The sequence below is a fragment of the Pseudophryne corroboree genome, chromosome 8 (genome assembly GCF_028390025.1).
Source record: "Pseudophryne corroboree isolate aPseCor3 chromosome 8, aPseCor3.hap2, whole genome shotgun sequence".
Lineage (NCBI taxonomy): Eukaryota > Metazoa > Chordata > Amphibia > Anura > Myobatrachidae > Pseudophryne > Pseudophryne corroboree.
In genome coordinates, this window is record NC_086451.1 from 206,743,530 (window position 1) to 206,757,517 (window position 13,988).

The 13,988-nt window shown below is 40.5% G+C and overlaps 2 pseudogenes; one reads left to right on the plus strand and one right to left on the minus strand.

Moving 5' to 3' along the window:
• Positions 1-11,632: 11,632 nt before the first annotated feature.
• LOC134950303 (5S ribosomal RNA) lies at positions 11,633-11,751 on the minus strand (annotated as a pseudogene).
• Positions 11,752-13,118: 1,367 nt separating this feature from the next.
• LOC134950315 (5S ribosomal RNA) lies at positions 13,119-13,237 on the plus strand (annotated as a pseudogene).
• The last annotated feature ends 751 nt before the right edge of the window (positions 13,238-13,988 follow it).

Here is a 13,988-nt window from a genome sequence, read left to right on the forward strand (position 1 = left end):
TGGTTGTTGGGTACATTATTGTTTTCATCCACTCTAGGCCAAAGGTTGCAACGAGCTGGCTGGTTACTAAGCAACAGAGCAGTGCACAAACACAACAGTTTGTAGCACATCTAAGAAACTTTGCCACACAGTGGCAGAAATTAAAAGTGGTGCACGATGGAACTGTCCTTGAACAATGTCGCACTGGGGTGCAGTGTACTGGGATACAGTGCACAGAGCAGTACAAATTATACAACTATATATATATAATATAGCATATATAATATAGCATATATATATATATATATATATAATATAGCATGTGTTTGAGGTCCCTTTGAATTTATTTTATCGTGACACGTTGTTTCAGAGTGGCTTATGCTGACCGCAGCCGAGTGTGGAACGCAGGCGTTTCCGCATTGGCAGGGCTGGAACGCATACTGCTTCCGCCCTCTCAGCGATGGCCTTGGCGTTGTTGGTTACAGTGGGCGGAAGTGCTTATGTGGAACGCATGAACTTCCGCCCACGGCGGTTGGAACGCAGGTTACTTCCGCCCTCCATTATTTATTGGTTAATTTGCCATTCGGTGTGTATTTATTTATCCTGGGAGCTATGTGGTGCATATGTGTACTGCGTGTGGCTACACTTTAATAATTTATAGGCACGGTTATAGCATTATTTGGATAGTCTTTGGTTTACACATGCGGTGACATCACTTCCTGTTTGAATAGTATAATTGGAGCATGGGGCAGTGGAGCTACACGCAGCCCTGTCCTGATGCTCGTGAGTGCCTATGCTGAGTCTTTAGACTCCTGTAAGTAATTTGGAATCAATACTGTGGACTTTTTTGGTGATATTTATTAATTCATGGTTGTGATCTGCAGTGATCCTGATACATTAATTCTATTGTAGTAAGTCTGGAGGAATTAACATCTTCTGTGACGGATGTCTCTACCTCATATATGTTGTGAGTTAATGGACTCTATTAGTGGATTAGACATACAGATGTCCTTGATTTATTGTTTCATCTGACATCGTCTCTATATTTAGGTTTATCCTTGAATGAACAGCTTCATGCTGGATGTCCATCCTCCTGTACATAATGTGAGTCGATGGATCAATTGATTAGATTGGATATTTTGATCGCTGTTATAGATCACCTTCATCTGATATTGTGTTTGTATTTAGGTCCTATTCCAGTCTACTCCATGCATATGGGCTTTGAATTAGGCATAGAGTGAGTTTTCTCTTTTTTCTTTCTTTGTTTACCTACATGGTGGTGACACTTTTTCTGTAGTATATACGTATGCACATTGGTGTATTATATGCCGGTATGTGCATGCTTTGCTATCTTTTGTTACAGTTGGTGTTTGGCCTTTTGATGCACTGATATGTGTGTATATATACATATACTAATTCTAGGCATATCATTATACTATGCACCTAGGGGTGATTCATCTTGGTCCACATGTGGGCCTGTAAGGCATTGTTCATTATTTTTTAATTTCAGATGTTTTCTGTTTGTCTGTTTTTTTTTTTTTTGTGTTGTTTTTTTTTTCATATAGTGTGTATATATGACTCTGGATGCTACTATTTATTGCTCGTCTTGAGAAAGATTCTATGTCAGAATCGAAACGTCGACATTTGGAGCTACTATATTGAACATTAAAACATTGTTGTACTAGAATTGGACTTATTTATGATTTGGAGAGTGCCTCTCCCCCAATGGGATCCTCTCTATATTTGTGGACTCACTGTTCCAGTGTATTTCCACTGAGTGCACTCCACTGATGTCATTGACTAGATGAGAGTGCTGGCTTAAGTACATATATATATATATATATATATATATATTTTTTTTTTTACCTGGCATCTTGGGTGACACTCTGTGGAGTCAGACCGCTTTATGCATGTGCACTGGGATACAGAGTGTACCGGGGTTCAGTGTACTGGGGTGCAGTGGGTTTTTTTTTATTGGCAGCTCGGCTCACACTGTGTGGCACCAGACTGCATTTATGTATGCACACTGGGGTACAGAACATACTGGGCTGCTATGTACTAGGATGCAACGTACTGTGGTGCAGTGTGCAGAACAGTACAAACAAATTATACAACCACTTTTATTTTAATTATCTTTTTAACTGGCAGCTCAGTTCACACTGTGTGGAGTGAGACTGCTTTTAAGCACGCGCACTTGAGTACAAATAAATTATGCAACAATATTTTTTTTATTCTTTTTTTAACTGGTGGCTGTGTGAATGCAGTGGGTGGGGCCTGCAGTGCAACACCACTGTGAATTAGATTAAGGTGACTGGGCACAGCACAGCCACTTAGATGGACACAGTGACAGCAGCACAGCCCCTTAGATGGACACAGTCACAGCATTACAGCCTCTTAGATGGACACAATGCCAGCAGCACAGCCCCTTATGGACACAGTGACAGCACTTGTATTCTGCACAGCCACTTGGATGGACACCACAGAGCAGAGTGCAGCATTCAACAGCATGACTGAGTCCTGGCCACGGCTCGCCTAGATCTGGAATCCAAGTCTGGCGGGAACACCAGAGCCACGGCTCAGGTTGACTTGGATTCCATAAGCTCGGAGCAGTTCAGAGTTCACAGAATCTGAACCACTCATCTCTACTTTCAAATTACTGCCGTGACCCTTTTGCTACATTATAATATAATCTTATGTTTTTATGTAGTTATATTTTTTATCTTTTGTTTATTGTGGTATAATAAAATTATTTCTTTATATAAATTTGTGGTGCACAGCATCAGTTCATCAAGATTTGCTTGCGCTGCAAACTTCACATTTTTTCCATGTAAACTGGCATGTCTATAAGAATAAAGTGTAGTCTCCTGCCATCGGTATGATGGTGTACGTACATTCTCACAGACTCCATTCTATAAAGATTCTCTTATCAAGGTCTAGCTTAGTCTTTTAATTTTCTCAGAAACTGTGAGAGCATACAGGTGCCCATGTATAAAGTATATATGTCTCCAAATTGCACCTCATACAGTATACTTCAGAAATGATGATTGTGTGGTATTATGAATTGTGTGATGTTTATATGCACTGTGATACTTTGTAACAAGTGATATTATGACTGTATTTTATGCTATTGTACTGTGTATGAATAATTAAGTTTGGCTCCTTAACATAGCCAAGTTGATTGCTTGCATTTATGGCAATCAAGGCAGGTTGTACCAATCGGGATCCATTCAGGATGTCAGCATTCTGCATCCCGGCAGTCAGAATGCTGACAATGGAATCCTGACACTGCTCAGAATGCCGACACCAGCATCCCGACATGGATTGAAATGCTGGCACCAGGATCCCAAATTAGCTCAACCAAGACTCCTGGTAAGCAGCGTGGTGGGGGTTTACGCTTAGGCTGTGCGGGGAGGGTTTGGGTTAGGCTGCGCAGTAGGAACGTTAGGCTGCGGGGAGGGGGGTTAGGCTTAGGTACCTCCAGGTCCTGGTAAGCAGCGTGGTGGGGGTTTACGCTTAGGCTGTGCGGTGAGGTTTTGGGTTAGGCTGCGCAGTAGGAACGTTAGGCAGCGGGGAGGGGGGTTAGGCTTAGGTACCCCCAGGGAGGGTTAGGTTAGGGTTAAGCTGCGGTGGTGGGAGAGTTATGTTTTGGATATCAGAATTATCTGCTTCGGGATGCAGGTGTCGGTTATATGATCACCAGCATCCCATCCGTTGGAATATCATATGTATAAGCTTTGGTACACACTTCCTTATTCAGATCCAAGCAGGTAAATATGAACACATGAAACCTCAGTGACATCACTCAGAGGTTTCAGCTGTTAAACTGGAGAGCTTCATCAGTAGCAAATACAGGATTTCTAAATGGGGGTTTCCAATTGCTTGATTTTAGAGTGAATGTGGCCAGTCCATGAAGAGGGCATAATTAGCATGAATCAGCTATAACATGCATCATACAAAGTGCAATTTACTGTATGTCATAATTCCCACATATACAGGGCCAGCGATCACAGTAAGCTATTAGATGTGGTAGTATGAACATCCTACCTGAGCCTAATGCTGTATATCATATGTGGGTACCAATTCAGAGTATTGGAGCAAGTCTGGGGAGCAGCAGAAAAACCTAGAAACTGCCCTAGACATATTAACATGTTGACACTGACAAAATGTTGACATTATTAACATTTGAAATATATACAGTAAGTATGCCAGCACAAAACATCTATCAGTATCAATAATAAATTAGCATATAATTTAATTATAAAATATTACATTTATTTAGAAACAAGAGATACAAAATTTAAAAGATAACTGATATATTAACATTTCACAGCAAGACAACAGAAGTCTCCCTCTGTTGTGTTGTTAAATATTAATATAGGAGTGAACTTTTTTATATGTTACAATCCACTAGCAGCATGTCTGTGTTACTACACTCCAGCAGCTAGATTCCTGCATGTATCCCTGAGTTCAGCCTCATCTTCTGTATAATTAGCAGTTTGCCTCTGTGTGTCTAGCTGTCCAGGTGCATTGTATCTCCTCATCAGGAGGCTTGGTTTCTCTGGCTATTCTGATTGGGAATGTCTCCCTTTATTACCCAGCTTGCCCTTTACCTGACGCCGGTTATAGGTTCAAGTTCCTGTTTGTACCTGGACCCGGTCCTCGTCCTGTGGTTGTGAATTGTGTCTGTGCAATTAGTGCTGTCTGCTCCAGTTGCCAAGCTTGCTATCGCTGTATACAGTGAAATCGTGTTCTGAAGCCGGTCTCAGTCTCAGTGTCCCTGGATCTCTGCTCCCCTTGTGGGGCTCTGTTCTAGTTCCAGTTTCCGTGTTTCTTTAGAATCCACATCAGACAGTTTAAGCTAAGTCCTGGGATTTTGCATTAGTTATTTTCAGAGTCTGAGTTACCTCTTGTATTTGATTATTTATATCACACTGTGCATTGTTGCAGTTATTATCCATTGTTATATCATCCTGCACATTGTTGCATTTATTATCTATTGATATTTAGTTGCTTATATCATCCTGTGCATTGTTGCATTCATATACAGTTTATATTTAGTTGTTTATACCACCTTGTGCATTGTTGCATGCGCAAACATTCAAATGCTTACCTCAGTTTGGGTATCCGGTCTCCAGGTTAACAAGACTTAGGTCGACCACTATTGGTCAACAGTAAGTAGGTCGGCATGGTTTCTAGGTTGACAGGGTCTCTAGGTCGACAAGACAAAAGGTCGACATGAGTTTCAAATATTTTTTTTCATTTTTTTGAACGTTTCATGCTTTGCCATCCACATGGACTACAATTGGTAACGGTAACGTGTGCCAAGCACAGCGGTAGTGGAGTGAGGCACCTTGCCCGAAGCATGGCAAGTGAAGTGAGCCATGTGAGGGGACAAGGTGCAGTAATTGGGGTTCCCGGTCACTTTACGAAGAAAACAACATAAAAAAGTGAAAAGACTCATGTCAATGTTATGTCATGTCAACCTAGTACATGTTGACCTAGAGACCCTGGCGATCTAGAACCCATGTTGACCTACTTACTGTCGACCAATAGTGGTAGACCTAGACACTGTTGACCTAACTCTTGTCGACCCTCCATACCACACCGCTCAGTTTGTGCATACTGCAACTTGATCCAGTATTATTTGTCCTACTTCTCATCCAGTGAGCTTCTCTCTAATTTATATTTTTGCCCTTGCCCAGCCTCCTATAGTCACCTTGTCCTTCTGTAAGACCTGAGGGCACCTGAATACTAGGTGGAACTAATTCACCCGGAAAAGGCTGCTGCTGTAGGTGAAGCCTAGTATTGCAGGAGGCTAGAAGACTGCTGGGCAAGTATAACAATATTGTATCTTGTATTGTAATATTGTAATATTTTTCTAAATAAATTTAATATTGTATAATTAAATACAGTATATGCTATTATTGATGCTGCTAGAGGTTTTGCACAGGGATAACTATATATTTTTAAATCCAGACTGAGGGACAAGAGGAACCCTCCTTCCTACTAGCTGCATACTGCTTTTGCACTATAATCTCATTGAGCGCAGCCACAATTGCAGTTTTGTATTATTAACATTTGAGCATTAGGGAAACCCCATGGTTACGGTAAATTAGTACTGTTGACATGCAGGAATTGGTATGTTTTACCTATAGATGGGATGACTATTTTCAGTATACCAACAGCGGCATCGCATCTGTTGGAATCCTGGCAGCAAGGCATCAAGTCCCCTCACGGGCTCGCTGCACTCGCCATGCTTTAGGCCCAGTGGCTTCGCTGGCCACAGGTTATTTTCCCAGTTGGTTGGTGGCATGGACCCACCAACTGAGTGGGAATACCCTGCGGATTCTATCCGGCAGTATTTCACCGGTTGTCAGGATTCCAGCGTCGGTGTCCTGAACACCAAGATCCAGAAAGCCAGTATTTTAACTGCATCCCGACATGCATAATGTTGACATTCAGAGCATGTAAAATCCAGAAATATTATCCCACACAGGACAAATCAGCATGTATTGATAGTTTAAACCATAACTTACAGTATATCAATGTAAATAAATAAGATTTGTTAGAGGTACTCCCAGGAATTGAATACAAGATACTCAAACAATGTAGATTGAAGGATCAATCACAGAAGGTGATATCTTTTTGGGGTACTCTTTTTTATATATATATTGTGCCTAGCTGTTTACCCATTCTTTGCATGGGAGTTTCTGATTTTCACAGTTATAAATATAAATGAGTGTTAAAAATGTGTTAAATATATAGAGCTGTAAGTTTGAGACGTTTAATGTAAATAAATATTAATCCATTGTTTTGGTGTTACCCGAGGAGCTCACGTAGCAGATACAGTAAAAAGTGACAGGACCATTTTTGTAGTTTATTAAATTCTACACATTGGAGGTGCAATCCAAATTTTTATCCGATTGTCCATTTGGGCGTTATCGTTCACACAACGCAAGCCACCTATCGGTAATGATGTCATTATGTCAGCCCCCATTTCTTTCCCTTAGGGGAGGTTTATTAAAATTCTAATTACGTAGTTTTCCTATTTCACACCTGAATAATACCTATGTTAAGTTTCAGCTTCCTAACCTATTGGAAGTAAGAGAATTAGTGATGAGTGAGTGAGTGAGGGCTTTCGCATATATACTGTGTATTTACAGTATATGTAACCGAAATGTTTCTGCAAAGATGTTTTATAGTCTGTTCATTTCATATTTGAATTGAGTGCCGCTCCATAACGTATTATATGTTAGCAGTTAGGAGTCTGCTTCTGATGGCACTCGGTGAGCTGTGTCTTGCTATTGTTATGTGGAGTGCTGAGTCTCCGCTGTTACTTGTTACTATATGTATAGCGGTGGCACCTACCTGGGTGGAGGAGGATGACTGCCGCTGGCCATGCTGCCAGATCTCCACTGCCTGGTCCCTGCCGCCGCCTGGGTCCCAGCATCTGTACTATGTAGTTTACAGATGCTAGTACCCAGCGCATGCACAGTAGCAGCATTGGTACTGCACATGGGCAAAACCCCAGCTTCTGTGGACTGCATCGGCTACAGGAAGCCATCACTCTGCTACTCGCAGCCTGGTCTGGCAGTCCTAGTGGGAGGAAACACCTCCCAATGGGACTGCCCTTTGTGTCTGTGACTGGCAGGTAGGTCTTCCAATAGGAAGTCCCTGTCAGTCACAGTAAAGGCAGTGCAGTCGCACGGACTTCGTCTGGCTTTACTGTCACTGAGCTGGGTGGCAGATTTTAATTGGGTGGCTGCAGCCAATAGATAAAAACCGCCACAGTATGTATGTATATATATATATATATATAGTTATGGCTTTGCTTTGATGTGTCTGTTCTGGATGTGACAGACCATGACTACAGCTAGATAGAAGGAGATTGGTGAGAGGTTTCAGAAGGTGCAGGAGCATTTTTATTTTTTCTTACACCAATACAGTATTTCGTGTCCTGCAGAAGAGTATTTTATAAAAGCACCTGTAGACACTCTATTTATCAGTGACACCTTATTGTACATTTAGGATATTTATAATAATAATAATAATAATAATAATTATTATTATTATTATAATTACAACAACCACCAGAAGAGACATCCAAAACTGAAAGTGCTCATGCACAAAATAATACTGTAGTTCCACAGAATAAATTAAGTGGCGAAATTGGATGATATCCAGCCATTTAATCTGGATGAGTTCTTACTGTAGATCACTTCTGGTGTCACTGAAAGTGAACAATGTAGATACTGTACTGTATGTGACTTTTCACTGATAGCATTTTTCTACCATGCCTGTGTCCAACTCAGAATGAATGAATGATTGAATGAATAAATGAGTCTGGGATTGTGGTATGGTTCCTCTGTTGAGCCATGAAAAATTCTGTGCCCAAATGTGGATACTGTAGAATGAAGCAAGACAGACATGGACATCAATAAATAATTTCAATTACTTTAGTTTTAATCTCGTTTACTTACAGCTGCCTCTCTCACAGCTAGAAATGAACATGCTACAATGCATTGTAAGCGCTCTATTGTCATACAGAATGCTAGGAATAGAGGCAGCGATCACAATTGAGCTTTGTCACAACTTGACCATTCCTAAATATAGCATACTGTACCTCCCCAACGTTGTGTCCATGTAAAGAAGGGCTCTTCTGCAAGCCAAAGGCATGCGCCCCTGAAAAAGGTGCGTGGTCTCAGGAAAAGGAGACGTGGCTTCGCAGGAATGCCGCTCTCACGAGCTACGCACCTGATTTCATCACTACAGGATAATGACTAACGCTCTGTGAGCTGCTGGTCATGCCCCCTGACCCACTCTCACAGTAAATAGACAATGTGCTCATGTGCACAGCGGACCAGCAGGTGAGAGAGGTCTCCCAACTGCGCCCACAAATCCAGCTGCAGGACACTGCGGGCCGTGTGTGGGACAGTCCCAAAAAACAGGACTGTCCTGCGAAAATCGGGACAGTGGGAGGTATGAATATAGTGAAAATACAATGTTTAAACAAACATTACATAAATACAGTATTTGTTACATATTACATGTTAGTGTACAGTGTGTTTCGAGTTAGAGAAACTCCTGCACCAGATTATAGATGAATGATATTATATAGGGAATATTAGTGGCATAACAATTTGTGTTGACCAGATAAATATTTCAACACAAGTGTATTAGAGTGGTGCTGCTTGTTGATTTAAATGTACATATATGGGTTTAAAGAAGAAAAAGTGAATCAACTTTTAGTAGCAGCACTCATTCCCTTCCACAAGAAAAATTCATTATTTTTTAATAAAAAATATAACTAATTCTGATACTTTATTAGTAATAATATAAAATAAGAAAAAGATCCCAAATACCCACATGTGATATAGATACCTTTATTATTACCACATATGATGTATTATATGTCCCCTTATTATAAAGGGGTCATGTAGAGTGAAATATAAAATCAATAGGGACAGAATAACGTGTAAGAAGAAAAATTAAATTTGCGTGAATAAAGATGTATTTTTAAAAGAAAATGCTAGTATGCTGTCTTTATTTTGTGAATTAACAAATACCTGTGATTCAAAGAATTATTGGGTCATTATTTAGAACAACCACTGACTGTTTTTGCCAGTGATGTTTATAAAGGGTTACAAATGTTGCAGTGTTGTAACATTCCTAGTAAATTCTTGATTCAGTAAATCACAATGCAACATTTGTTGCTACGTAGCATACCCTCCAACATGACCCGCCCCACTAGGTACAAAATGCTCTGTTTCTGGCCTTCCCTCTTAATTTATTATTGCCATCACCTGTGAAGAAACAGCTTTCTTATCATTTAGCTAGTTCAACACAGGTGATGGAAATCATACATTAAGAGGGAAATCCAGAAACAGAGCATTTTGTACCTAGTGGGACGGGTCATGTTGGAGGGTCGGATGTAGTAGTGTAATAAGAATGTTAAGAACAACACTGCATATATCCGGATGACAGTTTAACTGTCTAATTATTTATAAATGTAAGGCTCTTATTGCCTTGAATAGTGCTGGTATATAATCACATGCTGACAAATTGTTTTTAGACACTGGGTGTTATGGGTTGCCCCTACTAGAATGTATGTTCACTGACCAATACCCCTTAATTGGTATACTGCTATTTCAGCAATATACTTGATGAGGCTGTAGATTTATACAGTAATGGCTTAAAACTAAGCTTGCCTTATCACCTTTTTATTGGATTATATATGAAAGAGACACAGGATTTAAATATATGTGTTGGTACTACTACAGACAATGCTCTCTTGATTACACAGCTAAGCCAGACACATATAATTCACGGGTTAATAATCCAATCCTCACACAACCACAGTTTATTATCCTGCCTGTGATGTGTGCTCACAATAAATTGAGCATGCTGTATTTTTCAGAGGTATATATTGCTGGTTTGAATCTCTCATACATCAATGTAAAGGGGGGTACTCACGGAGCGATATTCTAAGGGGCCCTACACACTGGCCGACCCGCCGCCAAGCTGCCCGACGGCGTATACGGCCGACGAGCGACCCGGCGGTGGGGGGGCAGTGACGGGGGGAGTGAAGTTTCTTCACTCCCCCCGTCACGCGGCTCCATAGAACTGCAGGCAAATATGGACGAGATCGTCCATATTGGCCTGCATGCACAGCCGATGGGGGACCAGCGATGAACGAGCGCGGGACCGCGCATCGTTCATCGCTGGAGACTCCACACTGAAAGATATGAACGAGTTCTCGTTCATTTATGAACGAGATCATTCATATCTTTCAAAAAATCGGCCAGTGTGTAGGGCCTATAAGCAATCTGACTAGATTGCTTAGAATATCAGCATGATCGCTCCGTGTGTAGCACCCCTCAGCGATAGCGATGCGCGGCCCCGCACATCGCTACTGCTAGATTGGCCTGCATGCAGGCCAATCTAGCGGGTCGCTCACTTCCCCCCGCTGGGTGAAATGAGCGGCCCCCCCGTCTCCCCCCGCACGCTCAGCACAGATCGCGCTGTGCTGAGCGGCAGGAGAGATGTGTGCTGAGCGGTTCGCTGAGCACACATCTCTCCTTAATAGGCCCGTGGGTACTGGGCTTTACAGTTCAAGCACCTGTTTCTGCCTGAATATCTGGCTGGTAATGCCCTAAACATGTCAATATTAGCAAAAGAAAAAGAGAGACTCTGTGTTGGGGCACGCTTGAAAAACTAAAACTTAACTTTTAATTATAACATGATAAAATTTATGGTACACAGTTCAACACACATATAGTTTATAACATTTAAAGAGAAAAAAATAATAAGTGATTCTCACTTTAAGAAGTAATAATTTTGGAGTAATAATTCTCCAAATGATATTATTATTTGTGGTGACAGTGACACCTGAGATGAAAATATTGAGAATTCTGTTTCTGCATAGGAGAAAATTCTTCCAATGCCTGTTATAGTGGTGTGTCCTGGTAACGATTAATCTGCTATTTCAAAATCACGAAATTTACGGATCAATAATAGTAATATGCCAAAGAACTCTAGATGAGTGTATGAACAGAGAGAAAATTCTATAAGAGGAAGGAAAATTAGAAATGAAAAGTGGTAATGGTCAAAGGTTGCTCCACCACCTCTACTTTTCACACGGATACAGAGATATTTATTACTGCTCCTAATATTCCCTGGAAGTCTCCCATCCAGGTACTGATCAGGCTAATCACTGCTTAGCTTCCAAGATCAGACGAGATTGGGCGTAGCCAGTGAGATATGGCAGTAATATCACATAGATTGTGAATGAGAGAATGTATGGTTATTGACATATACCAGTTAGAGTACTTCTGCTGTCCATTGATGCGTACAGTTATCCTGTTACTTTAAGCATTGCAGGGTAGTTATTTAACTGTCGTCAGGATGAGAGAGTACCGAACAAGTAAGATTCAGGAAACGTATAGGTTCAGAGCCCGTCTTCTGCTGTCATATAATTTAATACAGCGGACAGTGGATGAGAGAGGCGGGTTGTCTGTGCCTATTGAATAATGGTATGAAACTACACAGATATCTTAAGGTTTCTTGTAATAGTGCATATTCCCATTACATACTGTTAATCCTAATAGTGGTAGTCAAGGAGATTTACGCTATTAGCGATGCCCCTGAATTAATGCAGAGGAAATTCAAAGACAGTTATAAGTGATATCTCAAACCATACGTAATAGTATGAAATTTTGTCTCACTAACTGGAGTATGGGAGTGAGAGAGAAAAGAGATATCAGAATAATGTAAAATATCCTAACACTATGAGTAATAGGTAGCAGATTAGGCAAAGAAAATTAATAAACAATTAAGGACAAGACATTTTTTTGTCAAATATACGATACCAGGAGATGAGTGGGCTGAACCGTGCACTGTTCAGCACCACTAGTCACAGACGGCCGTTTCACCTGGAGGTGGCTTGTTCACTGTGTCACACAGTGAACAAGCCACCTCCAGGTGAAACGGCCGTCTGTGACTAGTGGTGCTGAACAGTGCACGGTTCAGCCCACTCATCTCCTGGTATCGTATATTTGACAAAAAAATGTCTTGTCCTTAATTGTTTATTAATTTTCTTTGCCTAATCTGCTACCTATTACTCATAGTGTTAGGATATTTTACATTATTCTGATATCTCTTTTCTCTCTCACTCCCATACTCCAGTTAGTGAGACAAAATTTCATACTATTACGTATGGTTTGAGATATCACTTATAACTGTCTTTGAATTTCCTCTGCATTAATTCAGGGGCATCGCTAATAGCGTAAATCTCCTTGACTACCACTATTAGGATTAACAGTATGTAATGGGAATATGCACTATTACAAGAAACCTTAAGATATCTGTGTAGTTTCATACCATTATTCAATAGGCACAGACAACCCGCCTCTCTCATCCACTGTCCGCTGTATTAAATTATATGACAGCAGAAGACGGGCTCTGAACCTATACGTTTCCTGAATCTTACTTGTTCGGTACTCTCTCATCCTGACGACAGTTAAATAACTACCCTGCAATGCTTAAAGTAACAGGATAACTGTACGCATCAATGGACAGCAGAAGTACTCTAACTGGTATATGTCAATAACCATACATTCTCTCATTCACAATCTATGTGATATTACTGCCATATCTCACTGGCTACGCCCAATCTCGTCTGATCTTGGAAGCTAAGCAGTGATTAGCCTGATCAGTACCTGGATGGGAGACTTCCAGGGAATATTAGGAGCAGTAATAAATATCTCTGTATCCGTGTGAAAAGTAGAGGTGGTGGAGCAACCTTTGACCATTACCACTTTTCATTTCTAATTTTCCTTCCTCTTATAGAATTTTCTCTCTGTTCATACACTCATCTAGAGTTCTTTGGCATATTACTATTATTGATCCGTAAATTTCGTGATTTTGAAATAGCAGATTAATCGTTACCAGGACACACCACTATAACAGGCATTGGAAGAATTTTCTCCTATGCAGAAACAGAATTCTCAATATTTTCATCTCAGGTGTCACTGTCACCACAAATAATAATATCATTTGGAGAATTATTACTCCAAAATTATTACTTCTTAAAGTGAGAATCACTTATTATTTTTTTCTCTTTAAATGTTATAAACTATATGTGTGTTGAACTGTGTACCATAAATTTTATCATGTTATAATTAAAAGTTAAGTTTTAGTTTTTCAAGCGTGCCCCAACACAGAGTCTCTCTTTTTCTTTTGCTAATATTGACATGTATTATTGACTCTGGGTGCACCACCAACTACAGTAACTACTTAAAGACCTATACAGGCATTTCGCATGCATATGCACTGTTGGTTTACAAGGTACAAATTTCATAAGAGCCCATTACAAAGAAAAATTCTTTAGGGTCCTGTGCGGCACCATACTGACCTTTTCTCAATGCCCTAAACATCACAGGCACACATTCACAGTTAACACTTGGATATATAGTTTAAAACTTATTACAAACGAGCTTGATCTATTAACA